Source organism: Rhodamnia argentea, chromosome 10 (assembly GCF_020921035.1).
Source record: "Rhodamnia argentea isolate NSW1041297 chromosome 10, ASM2092103v1, whole genome shotgun sequence".
Lineage (NCBI taxonomy): Eukaryota > Viridiplantae > Streptophyta > Magnoliopsida > Myrtales > Myrtaceae > Rhodamnia > Rhodamnia argentea.
In genome coordinates, this window is record NC_063159.1 from 24,626,357 (window position 1) to 24,643,271 (window position 16,915).

Genomic DNA, 16,915 nt, shown 5'->3' on the forward strand with positions numbered 1-16,915 from the left:
GGAAATTTTGAATGACACTTTTTATTGTGAAATTGCCAACCGATATTGGTAAATATCATCAATTATCAAATTCCTTTGGAGGAGAATTATGAACAAGATAATCTTGACTCATTTGAAGAGTATGTTAAAGATGCCAAATGGAAGTGCCTTAGTCAAAAAGGACTTCCTGCAATCTCTCGAAGAAAAGGCTTTTCACCCCATCCTTTGATGTGGGAAATCAACTTTAAACACTCAAGAGTACCTCACACAACCTATGTCAAAGGCTTTTGGAAAAATTCGCGACGAATACACTTTGATCGATCTGAAAGGTCTTTTTAGAGGATCGTAATGTTGGCTTGGTCATGGGCTTCCACAAAGGATAATCATTTTGAGGCCAAGAAAGAAATATTCATCAATTTATATCTTCATCGGGTTTACAAATCAAGAACCTCGAAGACAAGATAAGAAATTATTGCTTTCACTCCTTCAAGCAGTGGATTCCTTTGTGAAATTCTCGTGTTTACTTGAACCATCCCAATCAAAAGAGACTTTCTTAGGGTTGTAATGTAGGTTCGGTGTTGGGTAGGAAATGAAAGGCTAACAAGGCTCAAAAGTTGTTCAAGGGGTTTCAATATTGGTGATTATCTTGGCATCATCACCAGCTCATTCAAAAATTTTGGACTCTTGGCATTTAGTTTGTCTCGAGAGTCCATCCATGAAATCATTTCACCCGAAACATAAGAGCTTTCCTCTTTCCTAACTACTTTTTGCATTCAACCCAATTCTTTTTTACATAAGAACTTTGTTCTTGATGCGATCTTTCTTTTATGGGCATCGGCCTTGCTTTTATCAGGCACACTGCTTTTTCATGCCCTCCAGCTTTTTCTTAAGCTTTCAATTCTTAGGGCTCTCAAGATATTTTCTTATTGTTGCCAATATTCTTGGTAAATCATACGCCTTGCCCCAGTGTAGGGAGATAATCACCATTTGGGTACGGAAATGAATATTAAAGGCCCAACTTGGCTATTCAAAGGGTAATAAGTGTTTGGGTAGAGAAATGAATGCTCTTCTTCACTTTGGGATGTCTCGAGCATTCACAAGAATTCACCTAAATTCACCACGAGAAGGTTGATGCAAGTGAAGGCAATAAAATCTTTCTTAGTCTTTTTCTCCAAATGTTTTCAACCTTAATCACCTCTTTGCCCCAAACATGGGGTGGTTCTTGATAGGGGTATTTAAAAAATTCTCCCTTTTATGCTCAAAATGGCTAGCAAAGGTCATTCTAGGTGTTTAGGGTAGAAGAATGAAACGCCCTTCGTCATTTCAATCCATGTATTCCTCGCGAATAAATCCTTTTTCCTAAGACACGGTTTTCTTGCTCACATCACCCTCAAAGTGTGTAATAGGGACGTATTTAGGCCTGGTTTGCCTTTCGTCATCCAAAGTGCTTTCACTTGGCATATTCAACACTCTCTTTCATTTTGTCAAAGTCACTTGTTAAAACGACCCTCCGTGGGGGTTTTGGATTTATGATACATTTCCCACTGCATGCAAGAGCAACTTTATAATGAAGAATGTCATTCAAACTTTCTAGAAAAAATGTTTCGACTTTCTTTTATATTCACTTGAATTTGGAAAAGCATTAATGAACATTTTCTTTCTAAAATTCTGCTGCAGATTTTTTCATGCAAAGAATTCTAAGGGAGAAGGATACTTACATGCGCCGTTACGCGACTAGGCAACCCAGTATAGTCCTTTCTCCTTAAGGTCACAATGGATCATAAGACCACAGTGGCTAATAAGACAACAACAGCTCACAAGCCTAATGAAACTTATGAGAAATATCTTCAACAATAGTATGTGCAGATAAAGCTACATCAAAGAAATAAGCTGCCCGTGGAAAATAATGCCTATTACTCATCCAAAGCCACTACCATGTAAAATTAAATATACCCGGGAAGCATATTCTAGAGAATAAAGCAGAAAGGGAAGTCTAATACTTGACTTGGAGCATGACTATATTTCCATACTTCCACTAGGGTTGCACTAAACAGATTACCAAACTCTATTCTCTTGAACTTTTGATGTCAAGAATCATAAACCATTTTATTAACATAAGAATGGACCTTCATATGTAAAATCTATGGAAACATCTTAAAACACATTGCACAAATAGTCGGCCAATGAACAAGACTTAATTTTGCGCCAATGTATCCAGATAATTTGCGAGTTACAACATCAAATAGAGTGGCAGGCCATCACAATATTGTTGCGGCCAACAACACCGATTAAAATGGATATGTTTATTGTGCATCTCGAGAATTGGCAGCCAACAATGAGGGAGCACAAACTATGACAATCACAGAGGCAAGTGAAGGGAGCAACAGGACTCAACCCAATCCAACCTATGGAGATGTATTTATTATGCACTTTGACAACTAACAGGAAACTCAAAAGATGTCACATGAATGATTCACTGATCCCAAGAGGAACTTGAGACAAAAGAATCTCCGAAAAAATAAAGTTCATACGCATGATACCACACCCTTGAGCAACCTGGCATCCTGAAATTAGAAAATTAATCCTTATGAGCCTGTAAAAAGAAAAATAAATATCAAATTACTAATCAAATTGCAACATAGACACTCAGAAAAACAAGCAGTATGCCATTCAATTTTGCTCTCTCCAGTTATCCTACATTCATTGATTGCAAGAGAAAGACCCAAAACCAAAACTCCATCAGCGATACCTAAGCATGACCAAGATAAATCAGGTCAATGACTTCCAAACACCGAGCAGAAATCTCAAAGAAGATGAAGCAGCTTACTTGATCGCCAATATTAAGGGGTACAATTTTCGATCGCCACTGACAACCTACAATTATGCTTTGCCATATTGAAACCAAGAGAAAAAAGCTATATGTTCACAAACAGCAAACAAAGTGTAGGTAGCAAACCTCCATGTGAATATTTCTCTTTTCTTCATTTAGATTCTGAAATAGAAGGGACTGTCTATATTCATTTATAGCTGCAAAGTATTTACAAAAGTATTAAGATCCTTTTAGATCAACTACTACTTTTTTTATATCATTCAGCTTCCACATGCTAAAAACAGTTTAAATGATCGATTTAGTTTAATTATCCCTACTTTGACAATTGGAGTGATGAATTCAACTAGGAAAGATGGAACCTTCGAGCAAGGATGGCTAGAATGAATGGATGAAATTAATTAAAAGGCCGCTAATGTGGGAGCCATCATGATCCTGCAAATGCACATCCAAAAAGCAACGTATAGTTATTTAGAATAATATGGGAAGCATTGACAGTAGTGGCACATGCTTGACAAAAAAAATTATACGGGGAGAAAATCTATAGAATAGTGAAACCTGGTCTGTCATGTCCATCAAATAACAATATGTTAAAGAGTTGACACTGTCATAATCTTTATTTTGCTGCAACCCAAGTATCTACCTGATTTATTGTATCTCTTTGTTTTCCATTGCATGACTATGGCCGAGTTCCCACACATAGAGTAATTTGCCTCTTAAAAGAAACAAACCATAACGATCTCGACCAACAATAGAAAGACCATACATCCGCATCAACTCAGTTTGGTTACTCAACTCTTCAAGAATGTCCAGCCGCAGAATTAATATGCTTTCCATGTCACACATCCAAAAGGTAAGGGCACTTACTTCAAGGGCCTTTACTGAATCACCTTCTGCCCAAATTAGGGTGCACTTCTCAGAGTTTCTACCCCAGCGTTATTAGCATCCTAAAGCATTGGAATCCCAAGGTGGTTCTCTCCCTTTCACACATCAGTTTTCTTCAGGTTTTTGCTCTGCTTGAAATTTGCCCATGAGAAGAGAGATGCAACAATTCCAGACCTTGCCCCAGCATTATTGCAAGCATAAGCAAACGTCGCCTAAAAATCAATTCATCAATTTCGTTAAATTCACTGAAGAATGTCCAAACTTTATGTACGAACTTGTCAGATAGTTCACACTTGGACCCGAAGCTGCTTTGACAAAGTGTCACAGCTTCCTTGGCTTGAGAGTCAAATGCAGGAATCTCTATGAGGGCATTGACAAAAACTCATATATGACTTTTAACGTAATGAGCTTTGAGGTTGGCATTTGGTTGGCCATCGGATGGTCACATCATCAACAAGTGTGCCTCCATTAATAGTAGCTAGCCCATTCACAAAGGTGACCTATTGTAGAATTCACGATATAAAATTCGTTCAGTAGTACTAGCTCCATATTTGCCTGTTGCCAGTAGAAAGCATTCAAAGTACCTGTTGAAACTGTCCCTCACTTTGTCTTACACAGACTTCCGACCTATCCTTCAGTCTAGGCAATCCTGATCCAATCAAGTAAATTCAGCATTTAGAATACCATCCCAAACTAACAAAAAATAGTTAATAAATAGACAAAAAGAAAAGGGGAGGAACTTGGGAGGGAGCATACTAGTCTATTTTAGAGGCATATTTTAGATAGAGGCCCACCTATTCGGCAAATATTTTGACAGGAACCCTTTTCCCATTCAGCTCGAACTTCACTGACTTTCTGAGACACCCGGCCAAGTCCATCAAAATGACCACATCATCTCCAAGGTGGGTCAAGTTAAACCTTGCCAAGTCTGGTTTGAATGAGACATTAGTCCAGTTTTTGCCTTCGTTGCAAGTCTTAAATACCAGGTGCACCTTTATCTCCGATGTTCTTTTGGAAACTCTTTAAATCCACGGAATAGATCAGTATAAGAGTTCAACCGAATTGATTCCACTTACCCATTATAATAAATCACTATCTAATTTCAGTTAATCATAGGCCTTTGTGCCAACTTGAAGACCTAATGTCTTACACTTGCAAGAACAATAACAAAGCCTTGAGTTGCAGCAACTCAACACACGTCTCTTCAAACAATGACAGAATATCTAAAATTAATTTGTTGATTTATCACAAGATACCAAACCAGCACAAGAAAAACGGAACATGTAGGACCAAAGAGAGTCATCGCAATCTATCAACCGACACGATATCTTGTAGGTACTCCTTCACATACCTATGCTACAAAAAATTTTGTGCCACTATTTCCTTCAAGCTTTGATATTTTAACCCTATCATATCAGCCACCCTATCAGAAAAACATTCCGAGTTTACTACCTGAATTGCAACATATCTTGCCAGATCTAAAAACTTTTTTCTCTGACTCAGCTTTTGCACGAGACTGCTGACACAGAAGGATGCCATGATATTGTTTGCATTGGCAAATGCAGGTTCCGCAACTCCATCTGATGGCAATGACACTCTAGCTTGTTGAATTCCCATTAATTGCATATGGACCTGTGCAAACAATATTTGGATGATTGAAACATTCAAAATTCATGAGAAATCAAAGGTCCTCACATCACAGAATATGCTGCTTCATAGATCAAAGAAACCAATCCAGCAGTTTGATATTCAAAAGCATCATACCATAGGCTGTGCACCATGGGCCTGCTGTGGGTATGACTGCGATCACAGGGAGCAAAGATGCTTCGAATAATAGGGTCTAGATATGGGGTAAGCAGGTGGTGTCTGCAAAGAAATGAGCCAAAAATGGAAGTTGGTCTTGGACTCCAAGTCCATAAGTGAAAACTACTCCTAAGCCTTTTCATATCTACCAATTCCAGACCATTAAATAAGGCGTATGCTAAAGAAAGGCAGAAAATAAGAACCACTCATAAATCAACCCCAAATAAATTGAAATATCATTATATGTGCTAAACATTAATAACGGGGACCGAGTTACCCATTTGTCCAAGAGCTATACAATTATAATAGATAAGTTCCAAGGCAGAATTTACAGACAACATCAAAATTGTCTCAAGAAATGAAAATTCTACAAACCTAAGGATCTTGATGATGAACCAATCAATGTATAAGAAATCCCTTGTACCCGAGCAATCACTCGCAAAAACTTCATTAGACATTCGACAAAGCAAAACACTTGATCTAAAAAGTCTATTTGCTGCAGCAAAAGGCTTGCGAAAAAACAGAGTCAATTCGTCCATGTCAAGAGTCTAAATTTCTATTGGCTAGAGTACTTTCTTCTTCATACAAATATCAGGACCCAACGCCACAATTTCTACATCTTTATGGTTATAAAAATGAAATTACTCATTGTTTCTTCCATCATCTACCTAAGGTAACACAACCATGGGAAGGAGAAGAAAAACGGAAGATGAAAGCTCTGACTATTTCCTAAACAAGATAAGATAAAATAAGATACCAAAGTAGACATTAATTGTCGTTACAAAGGAAACAAGAGCATAATACCATGGCATGTCCTGCTCCAAGTTGTCGACGTGTGGGCAAAGTGACAACAGGATGAGGCACTCCAGTTGCAAGGGAGGACTCATGCCGTTCTCAATGTTTTTTCTGTTCCTCACCTTCACCATTTCCTGCATGTATTTTGTATTAAGGATCCAAAAGAAGTCTGATAAGTACAAAATATATAAAGAATTTGATGCTTAATGGGCACAGATGACAAAACTGGAGATATATTGCATAGAAGATTTTTTGCCCATAGCTATAGGCACCAACAACAAACAATTCCTCAAGAGACCTCAATTTTAATCAGATCAATCCAAGTAATACAAGACTTGTAGAAGACCGATGCATCAGGAACCATTTCAAAAATACCCACAAAAGGAAAAGCTTCGCATTCACCAAATTTACAGCCCGCCAAAATGGAGTCTACAAAAGGAAGGTTTTGTTCTTACAACCCATGGGATAGGCAATCTGAACTCTAATTAAAGGAACATGTGCGTAGTCTGTGCATATGGGAAACAACAATCAGTCTCTCAAGCTTAGTAAACACTCCACAATATGCAATCATGAGAATTATCTTCAACACTAATATGTGCAGCTAAAGCTACATCAAAGAAATAAGCTGCCTGTGGAAAATAATAAATTTTACTTGACCAAATCCCCTATGATGTACAATTAAATATCACCCAGGAAGCATATTTGAGAGAACAAAGCAGAAAGGGCAGTCTACTACTTGACTTGGAGCTTTACTATAATTCCATACTCCCACTGAGTTCCACTAAACAGATTACCAAATTCTATTGTCTTCAACTTTTAATATCATAAGTCATAAAACTTTTTAATAACATAAGAAAGGACATTCAGATGCAAAAATTTAGGGGAATATCTTAAACACAATGTGCAAATCGTCAATCAACTAACATGACTTAATTTCGTGCCAACGTATCTAGTTAATTGACAATATTGTTGCGGCCAACAGATTTCCCACCTCTCATTCACAGTCTCATCAATCCTGATCCAATCAAGTAAATTTAGCATTCAGAATACCATCCCAACAACAAAACGATTACAATTAGACAAAAAGAAAAGGAGAGAACCTTGGGAGGGAGCATTCTGGATTTGTAGAGGCATATTTTAGATAGAGGCCGATATATTCAGCAAATGTTTTGATAGGAACCCTTTTCCCATTCAGCTCGTCGATCACTGTCTATGCGAGACACCCAGCCAAGTAGATCACGCGCTTTTTCAAACCTTGCCACGGCATAATAGCAAGCATAAGCAAACGTCTCCTAAAAATCAATCGATCAACTTCATTAAATTCACTAGACGAATGTAAAAAGTATTGAACTCAAACAGTGAAGGCAACAGGAAAGACTATCAGGGTTATAGAAGGAATAGCAGACACGAAAAAAAATTCGAGTCCAAATTATTTACAAGGAGAATAAAGAATTAAGTCATACCTCCAGGCAAGTGCCAATGTCAAAACCATGCATACAAGAATTGAAGACAGTGATTGAACCATCGTAAAGTGTTGCAGACTGGACGCCTCTGCATGGCACATCGGCATCTAAACTTTTGCTTAACTTCAAGTGCAATACCTATAGTAATGGAAGAGAAAAGTCCTTCAAAAGACAAGTTATCAGCAGGAGAGTAAATAAGTGCCATCTTCGTTAACTGATGCATAGAAATGCAACCTTCTCCTATAATGGCTGAATTATTATACAAAAAAAAAGTACATAAAAACTTCTGAAAAATGAGGGCAAGCATTTCAATTGGAAGTGTTCCAAGTTTTAAGAAAAGCAAATAATTTAGGCGCAACCCCCAAGAAGATATGGTGGTTTGTGTTGCAAGTTGAATTGACTACACAGTGGAAAAAAAAAAAGTGTTGTGGAAACTGGAGGATTTAAAGAGTATAATCATTTGGGGGTATTGGTTACCAGAAATTAAATAACAGTACACAGCAGCAGTATCAACAGTGTACTTTTGTGAATTCTGAAGTGTTCCAATCGTGTTACTTCTTGCTGGCAATTACAGAGGAATGTTGGCATTTCAAGATTTTCCTCTTTTTTTTTTTTTTTTTTTTGCTCAGAACAATTCAAGAATTTGAATGGCCAGATTTTAGTTATGGTAATGACAGGTCTAATTCAAGCATAAATGACAACAAAAATAAAAATTAAGCACATGTTCAGTAGAAAGATCAATTTAAGTTGTATAATCATCAACTTTACAGCAAAATTTTGGAATTACTAAATTCTAACCAGAAATGCTATCGAACCTCGTTTTAAATTAACCATGAATCTGATCATTAGCCTATCTGAAACCACTTGAATCCATGTTGCTACCACTCAGAATTTTCTCTTAGTGCACATGAAACAATGCCCAATTGCACATCAGCAGCCCAAGTAAGCATATGAGGCTTTATGGTGAAGATCTAGCTGACCAGTAGCACAACTTCACCCAAAAATGCATGAACAAATGCTTCAGAAAAGTTTTCGACTCTCGAGTACTTGAATATGCACAAGACAACAATATAAAAGATCTTCCTAGCTTACCCAATATAGTGAAGAAAAGGCCCAGTTATTCATTGTTGGTTAAATACCCATTTGGATTTGTCTTCCTATACTTCTGCAATTTATGAAAAAGACATGAAGAATATACTCTTCCTCTAAGTGAGTGCATGAGCATGCAGATCCTAAGTTTCTGTATCTCATAGTCGCGAATGCAATTCTACCTAACTCCTGTCATCATGTACATAATTAGATGACCAAAGAACCATCATCACACTTAGCCAATGAGTTTAAATTCATTAGGTGAAAATTGGTTCAGTACCATACAGAGCAGACTAGATTAAGTGCAGTTTTATTTTATATGACTTTCTAGTGGATGTCAACGGAAGCAGGTTTATTCACAACATCCCTCTCAAACTTGAACAACTGGCTTTGTGAGAGAACTCGAAAAGAAATGTGGTTCTAAATTACAAAAGAAAAAAGAAGAAACCTTTGCTGCACAACTAAGACTCTTGAATGAGAGGTCGATGCCAACAATCTTTCTCAGCGAGGTTGGATATTCCAACAGCGACTACAGCTAACTCACAGAGCCACACCCAAAATCAACCTGCAAAAGCAAGCTTAGAAGCTAAATATCTACTGCCATTCTAAAATTAGACAATTTTGAGCTGAGACAATGTGAACTGAACAGGTATCAAAGTAGTTGCACCAGATTTCTTATTGTGTTCCGCAGCATCAACCCTTTGCTTTGGCAGAGAAGGGCTAAAAAAGGCTGCTCCATCCTGTCCTCCGGGGGCTCTTGTCCTTTTCCTGGTTAAAAACAGCTCAATAATGAAGCTGCAATAATATTCATGATGCAACTAAAGTCACGGCTCCAAGCTCAAATGATTACCAATGATCGGCAACAACAACCCAAGAATATAAAAGCATCAAAGGGATTAAATAAACAATGTAGATCGTGTACAAGAAGCTATTCCAAACAACATGTTTTTAATGCAGCAATGCTGAAATGACATATTGTCATCTTCTAATTAGCTTATTTGAGGCACTAAAATAAGCTTACACATTCAGTCTCCTCAATCTTCGGACTACACAGACTTAGGCTTACACAGACTTTCCACCAGCCATTCACAGCCTCGTCAATCCTGAGCCAATCAAGTAAATTTAGCATTCACAATACCCCAAACAACAAAATGATTATAGCTAGACAAAAAGAAAAGGCGAGAACCTTGGGAGGGAAGATTTTGGTCCATTTTCAGAGGCAGATTATAGTTAGAGGCCAACAAATTCAGCAAATGTTTTCCTAGGAACATTTTTCCTGTTCAGCTCGACCATGACTGTCTTTCCAAGGCACTCAGCCAAGTTGATCATGCCCTTTTTCATCAAAGAAACCACATCTTCTTCAACATGGGTCATGTTAAACCTTGCCAAGTCTGGTTTAAATGAGAAGTTAGGTCCAGCTTTCGACCGCCTTGCAAGCCTTCATATCAGGCGCACCGTCGACTCCCATGTTCTTTGGGAAAACCTTTAAATCAGTGGAACAGATCAGTACGAGAGTTCAACCCAATTGATTCCACTAACCCAATATAATTAATCACTAACTAATTTCCGGTTAATCATAGGCCTTTATGTCAACTTGAAGTCCTAATGTCATACACTTACGAGAACCATAACAAAGCCTTGAGTTGCAGCAACTCAACGCCCATCTCATCAAACAATGACAGAATTTCTAAAATGAATTTGTTCCTTTCTCACAAGACACGAAACCAGCACAAGAAAAACAGAACGTGCCAGATCAAAATGAGGCATCGCAATCTATCTACTTACATTCTGACCAACAAAAATAAAACATCTATCTACTTACACGATATCTTGTAGGCATCGCACTCTCAGTCCCTGACCATCTTCGCTCCCCGCGACTCTGCCTTCTCCCGGTATGGCCAGCCCTCGCTCTCTCCCCTCCAGTTCTACTTCGCTCCACTCTCTCTGTCCCGTCACTTCCTCGCTTCACTTCCCCATGGCACTGCCGTCCCGACCGCGCTGGGCAACCGCTCCCTTGTCGTCACTTCGCTGCCGGGTGACCCATCCGTTTCCCTCAACAGCGTCAAGATCGATGGCCCACCTCTGTTCGCCGACAAGTCCCTGACGGTTTTCTTTGACCCCGGTTTCGATCTCTCTTCGCCCGCGTTCAGGGCCCTACGCCGGATCTGAACTGCGTCTCCTTGCTGAAGAGGGGGTATCGCGCAGGCTTCCCAGGCTATAGTTCGTTCCGCGAGGCTTCAAGAAAGATGAGATCTTCACATGCAAGTCTTTTCTCGACCGAGCCGATGTAGTTGTCGAGGCGGAGGAGGACGTCGCTGGTCCGCAGAGGCGATTAAGGGTTTCCAAAGATGAGAGGCGATGAAGAATGGAAGCCGAGAGAGGTGAGAAAATGGGTGTTAAAAGAGAGAAGAAGAATTTGAATTTCCAGAGAGAGGGAGGGGATGGTTTTACGACTCACCCTCAATTGTTAAGTGGGTAGTCGACTGAGCTTGTCTGGGCCCTGGGGCGTGGGCTTTGATCAAACTACACGTTACTTTACCATGTAGCTCTCGTATTTCTCCAATTGTCCCGGTGGGGTCTAGAAATATCCATTGATTTTCGCATCCAAATGGTTTGTTTGTTTGTGCTTTTTTGTCCCAATAAAGGTCAGACTATTATACAAATTAATAATATATGTATGTCAAAATCAATATCTGAAAAATTTCTGCAAGTTAAAATTGAGAGGATCTAAGTGGAGAAGGTGAATAAATTGAAACTAGGCAGAACCGCCGTGTTTGGATGGACCAATGCTGCAGAAGAAGCTAATGCCATAGACGGAATGGACAATACGCAAAGTACGAGAAAATGAAAACTAAGCTCTAAATCAATTTTATTCAAATCCAAATTGGTGCTTTGGAGCCAACTTTTTGAGGCCTTGGAATCCCTACGGAGACTAAGTGGAAAAGTCGGATGGGTGTTGCCATTTTTGACTAATTAGAGGGAGTGTCGAGCAAGTTTTTAGAAGCGGTTCGATCTTATTCAAATCCATTGATTTTCGCATCCAATTGTCAGAAATCTATTTCTAAAATAGAATGGTTATCATTCACTTCCTAAGGCTCCATTTGTTTCACAGAAAATGAATCGTTTCTAGAAAATATTTTCCAGGAAGTCAATTTCCAAGAAAATGACTATATTTTTCGGTGTTTTGTTGAAATATGAAAAAGATCAAGAACATATTTTATGTTGTTTGGGATGGGAAATTGGATTTAATTTTCCTCCATACACTTCATACAATAATTTATTGTTTTTCCATTTTGTCCTTTTTTTATTTTTTAAAGTCGAATTTTAATATTTTAAATTATTTGTCTTTTTTTCCTTTTTTTTGCCTTCCTCTTTTCTTTTTTTCTTTTTAATGTTTTTCTCTTTTTTCAATTAGCCTCGCGCAAGGCGGGAGACCACCGGCTTGGGCTCGCACAAGACCGGCGACGATTCGCCTTGCCTCGCCAGATTTGGAGAAGCTTGGCCTTTATCAGGGGCCGTGGCCGCTAGCAAGGCCTCGATCAAGGTTGGCGACGGCTCACCTAGCCTCGTTCAAGGCCGGCGTGCGCCGGCCGGGCCTCGCTCGAGGCCGGTGAAACCCGTCCTCACCTGGCTAGCTACCGATCGCAACCATGGCCGACCACCGAGCGCAACCATGGCCGGCGACCGGCGAAGAAGGAATACTAAAAAAAATAAAGAAAAAAACTAAAAAAAGGAAAAAAAAATAAAGAAAATTAAAAAATAAATTTCATCCAAAAAATAAAAAATTAAAATTAAAATTAAAAGTTTTGAAAAAACAAATAAAAATAAAATGAAAGAAAAAAAATAAATAAAAAGAAAAAATAGTTGAAATGGAGGATGAATGAAAAGTGTGGAAAATGTTTCCCTCTTCTCAAAATGAGGAAATCATTTTCCTTAGTTTTAGAAGTTTTTTTGTTGACCGAAAAATATTTTACGTTGACCGCTCGGTTTCCACCCCGCAAACACCAGAAATTGGGGAAAATATTTTCCGGCAAAATATTTTCCGTAAAACAAACGGAGCGTAAATGGAAAAGTCGGATGGGTGTTGCCATTTTTTGAATAATTAGAGGGAGTTTCAAGCAAGTTTTTAGAAGTAGTTTGATCTTATTTTGGGTAAGGTTCGTTAATTAGCTTTAGGGAAAACTTTTGAGCTAAAAACAACTCTTGAAAAAGGCTAGAAAAGCCTTGACCAAGGCTATGTGGGTCATGTATCGAGTTGGGCGCACTCTAGGATGTGTCGAGCAAGTTTCTAGAAGCGGTTTGATTTGATTTGCATCTCATTTTGCACCTATTAGGATGTGTATGTTTGGTTTGATATTTTGATTAGATTCACTCTTTGTGAGAACCGTACGCATTGAATTCATGCATAATATTGAATTTACTTTTGTCATTGGAATCGTATGCATTGGATTCATTGCATGCTGATTGAATTCCCCTTTGCATAGATTTGTCCATGTTTTTGGACTCGAATGCATCAGACTCATTTGTTGCAATTTTTTCTTAAAAGAACACGGATCACGGGGGACAAGGTGATTTCAAGCGAGAGCTAATCGCGATGTTTTTTAATGTTCTAAACACAAAAAGAAAAATATACCCGTATTACATTAGGAAATCTCATGACACAAGAATGTGGTATCGAAATGGCAATGTGCAAGGTGTTAACCCTTTTTGGCACATAATTGAACTCTTGGACCTTCAATTTTTTTCATCGTTTCATACTCTAGTTGACTTGTCTGTTCTCACTAGATTTGAAAAATGATTGGTGGCAACTTTTACAACAATTTAAGAATTTGGATCATAGTGCCTTACCCCGACCTAGGAAGAAAAGAATATAGATGCTTAAACTTTTGGGCGGAACTATCAAATTTCTACTCTAAAAATGTTTTTTTTTAATAAAAACAAAAACCCACGAGGGACATGCTATGTGATTATGTCATATGTTTAACAAATATGTGGGTTTCATGGACATTGAATTTGTGAGGTCATTAGAGGAGGCATTGTAGTGGCCTATAAGTGTTCATATATGTAATAATGTTGATGGACAAACCCGAAACCAAACGCAAATGAGTAGTGTGAATGTAAAGGAATGATCCGAACCCAACGAAATGACGTTGTGTCCTTAAGATAAATTTGTCCCCTCAATCGGTACCCAAGGGTGTTGGACAATTGCCTCCCGGAATAGAACGAATCGCTTTTCCTCTAAAGCGGTACTTCTTAGGAAGAAACCTTCGAACGTACTTCGTAGAATAATCGCACAAATGATGAATAATGAAGTAAAAATGGCAGTACTTTCTAATGCGACGGTCAATGCTCTATTTATAGACAATGATACAAAGAGTCACGAAATAGAGGTTAAGAACGAAGAGTCACTAATCCGAGCAGTTCTCTTTCAAACGAATGAAGAGTTACGAAACCGAATGGACATCTTTTAATAGAATGAAGAGCCATGAAATCGAATAGACATCTTCCAAAAGAATGAAAAGTTATGAAATAGAATAGACATCTTCCAAAAGAACATGTTTGTTCAAAGAAAAATTCGGACTAACATGTTTGTTCGGATTTTGCTCCATCCTCCACTTCTCATTTATCTTCATATGGGATTTGGAGACCAAAGTCCTAACAATCCCCACAAGAATGAGAAGTTCAGTTATCATGACTCTTCGTAAATGCATGAAATGCGGTGTCCGATTATTCAATGAGAGACTATTGCATCGGGATAAGTAGTCCGAGACTTTGAACTTTCCCTAGTGAAACCTATCGGACTTACTCGGTTAATCAATAGACATGATGTCCTTGAACAGTCGACCTTTGATGTAAGCCTAAACAATAGAAATCACACAATTATCTCTTGAACAAAGTTGGTTCTCACTGTTATGTTCGTTTCGGCCATGAACACCGCTTGGTTTTATTAGTGATTTAAAGAATTCGATCTTTCCAATTCTCATAGAAGTGGCCCTCACTTCACACTCACATAGGTGATTTCTGAATGTGTGGCATATCACATACTTGATTCGGAATCATTAAAAACTTACGCTTAACCTCCACATGTTAGTATTGTCTTCATACGGGAATGAGTAAGAATTAACAGTACTCTACACCGCCTACATAACTTGGTTGTCCCTTTGAACCTAGATCTTAAGATCTCCAATCAACTAGGTAGGGTTTTCGCTATGATGATTTATATTTTAGGCCTTAAACCCATTCCCCTTTATGTTTTCACAACCATCTCTCTAATTAGATATTTTGTTAATGGATCCGCACATTATCTTTTGACTTCACATTATCAATTGTGATAATTCCACTAAAGAGTAGTTGTCTTACAGTATCACGTCTTTGACGTATATGTCGAGATTTATCGTTATACATAATATTCCTCGCCCCCACACTTTGAGATAATTCTTGAAATCTTTCCAAGACGTTGGTAACTTTTCAATGAAAGCGGTCATTTGAAGTGATTCACTTAGAACCATACCTTTAGCATGAATTTCATGCATGATCACTTGAAGTTCCCGAACTTGACTTGTTGAAGTCAATCGTTGTTGCATAGTTTTGCCCCAAAGGCTTGTGAGGCCCAAGCACGCCGTCCCATCGGCCCGTGGGGGCGTATCGGCCTCCTTCGAGCAACCTTCGACGATCGACGACTAGTCTAAATGCTCGTATCGATGAGCCCTCTCTAGCTATGTGATTATTTTAAAATTTCACCCAAAATAAAACATACAAAATTGATATGAACGGTAAATTTCCCTAGTGATCATTGCACATAGCCACCACCGGTACGCCATTTCAGCTCTTGCTTTTACGTTGGTGTATCGTCTCAACAAGAAAGCAACTATAGTCACAATTGCTAGGATCCCTTGCGGATTCCTTATATGCAACCAAGAAAACACATGAGCCACCAAGGCTCTCGGCCTATAGAAGTAAGCCAAAAGTACACGCAAAATTTTGTGTTGTAGATGGGACAAGGATTTATAGAATAGAATCCTAAAAGCAATCGTTCGCCCCATGATTGTTGAAGGGCCGCACAAGAACATATCGATGCTCGCTTCATTGCTTATATCCATGCTCTAGCGCATAAACTCTAAATCCTCTACTTCCAAATGTGTTAAAATAATATTACCAAAGAACAGAATGAGGAATAGTTTCTTAATTCTCCGGATGCATCCGATGCAACCTAAAACCCCAGAATAGCTCAATTGTGTAGGGAAAGGTGACGGCCTTCAAAATCTTAACGAGACCAAAGCGAGAACCAAGCAATGAAATTGGATTTCAACCTAATCAATAATCACCGGAACGGAATGCGTACAACAAAAATAACTATACGAACCAAGCACGGAAAATCAAATTTGTCTTAAGATTGTAATGGCCTATAAGTGTTCGTATATGTAATAACGTTAATGGACAAACCTAAAACCAAACGTAAATGAGTAGTTTGAATGTAGAGGAATGATCCGAGCCCAATAAAATGACATTGTGTCCTTAAGACAAATTTGTCCCCTCAATCGGTACCCAAGGGTGTTGGACAATTGCCTTCCAAGATACAACGGATCGCCTTTCCTCTAAAGCGGTACTTCTTCAAAGGAAACCTTCGAACGTACTTCGTAGAATAATCGCACAAATGATGAATAATGAAGTAAAACTGGTAGTAGTTTCTAATGCGACAATCAATGCTCTATTTATAGAGAATGATACGAAGAGTCACGAAATGGAGATTAATAATGAAGACTCACTAATCTGAACAATTCTCTTTCAAATGAATGAAAAGTAACGAAATCGAATGTACATCTTCCAATAGAATGAAGAGTCACGAAATTGAATAGACATCTTCCAAAAGAATGAAGAGTCATGAAATCGAATAGATATCTTCCAAAAGAACATGTTTGTTCAAAGAAAAATTCAGACAAACATGTTTGTTCAGATTTTGCTCCATCCTTCACTTCTCATTTATCTTCATATGGGATTTGGAGACCAAAGTCCCAATAGGCATGATGACTAATTGAAGGATCTCAAATACTTTGGTTGCGTTTGGTTCGGTTTT

General features: G+C 38.4%; 1 protein-coding gene across 1 annotated transcript in view; it reads right to left on the bottom strand.

The window, feature by feature from the left end:
- Positions 1–629: 629 nt before the first annotated feature.
- Positions 630–16,915, bottom strand: part of LOC125312741 — a 28,293-nt gene continuing 12,007 nt past the window's right edge. Inside the window, exons 7-8 of the mRNA XM_048271863.1 lie at positions 14,490–14,496; positions 630–641 (exon numbers count right to left, since the gene is read on the bottom strand). The gene's annotated coding sequence lies outside the window, so the exon portion shown is untranslated. The remainder of the gene's footprint in view (positions 642–14,489; positions 14,497–16,915) is intronic.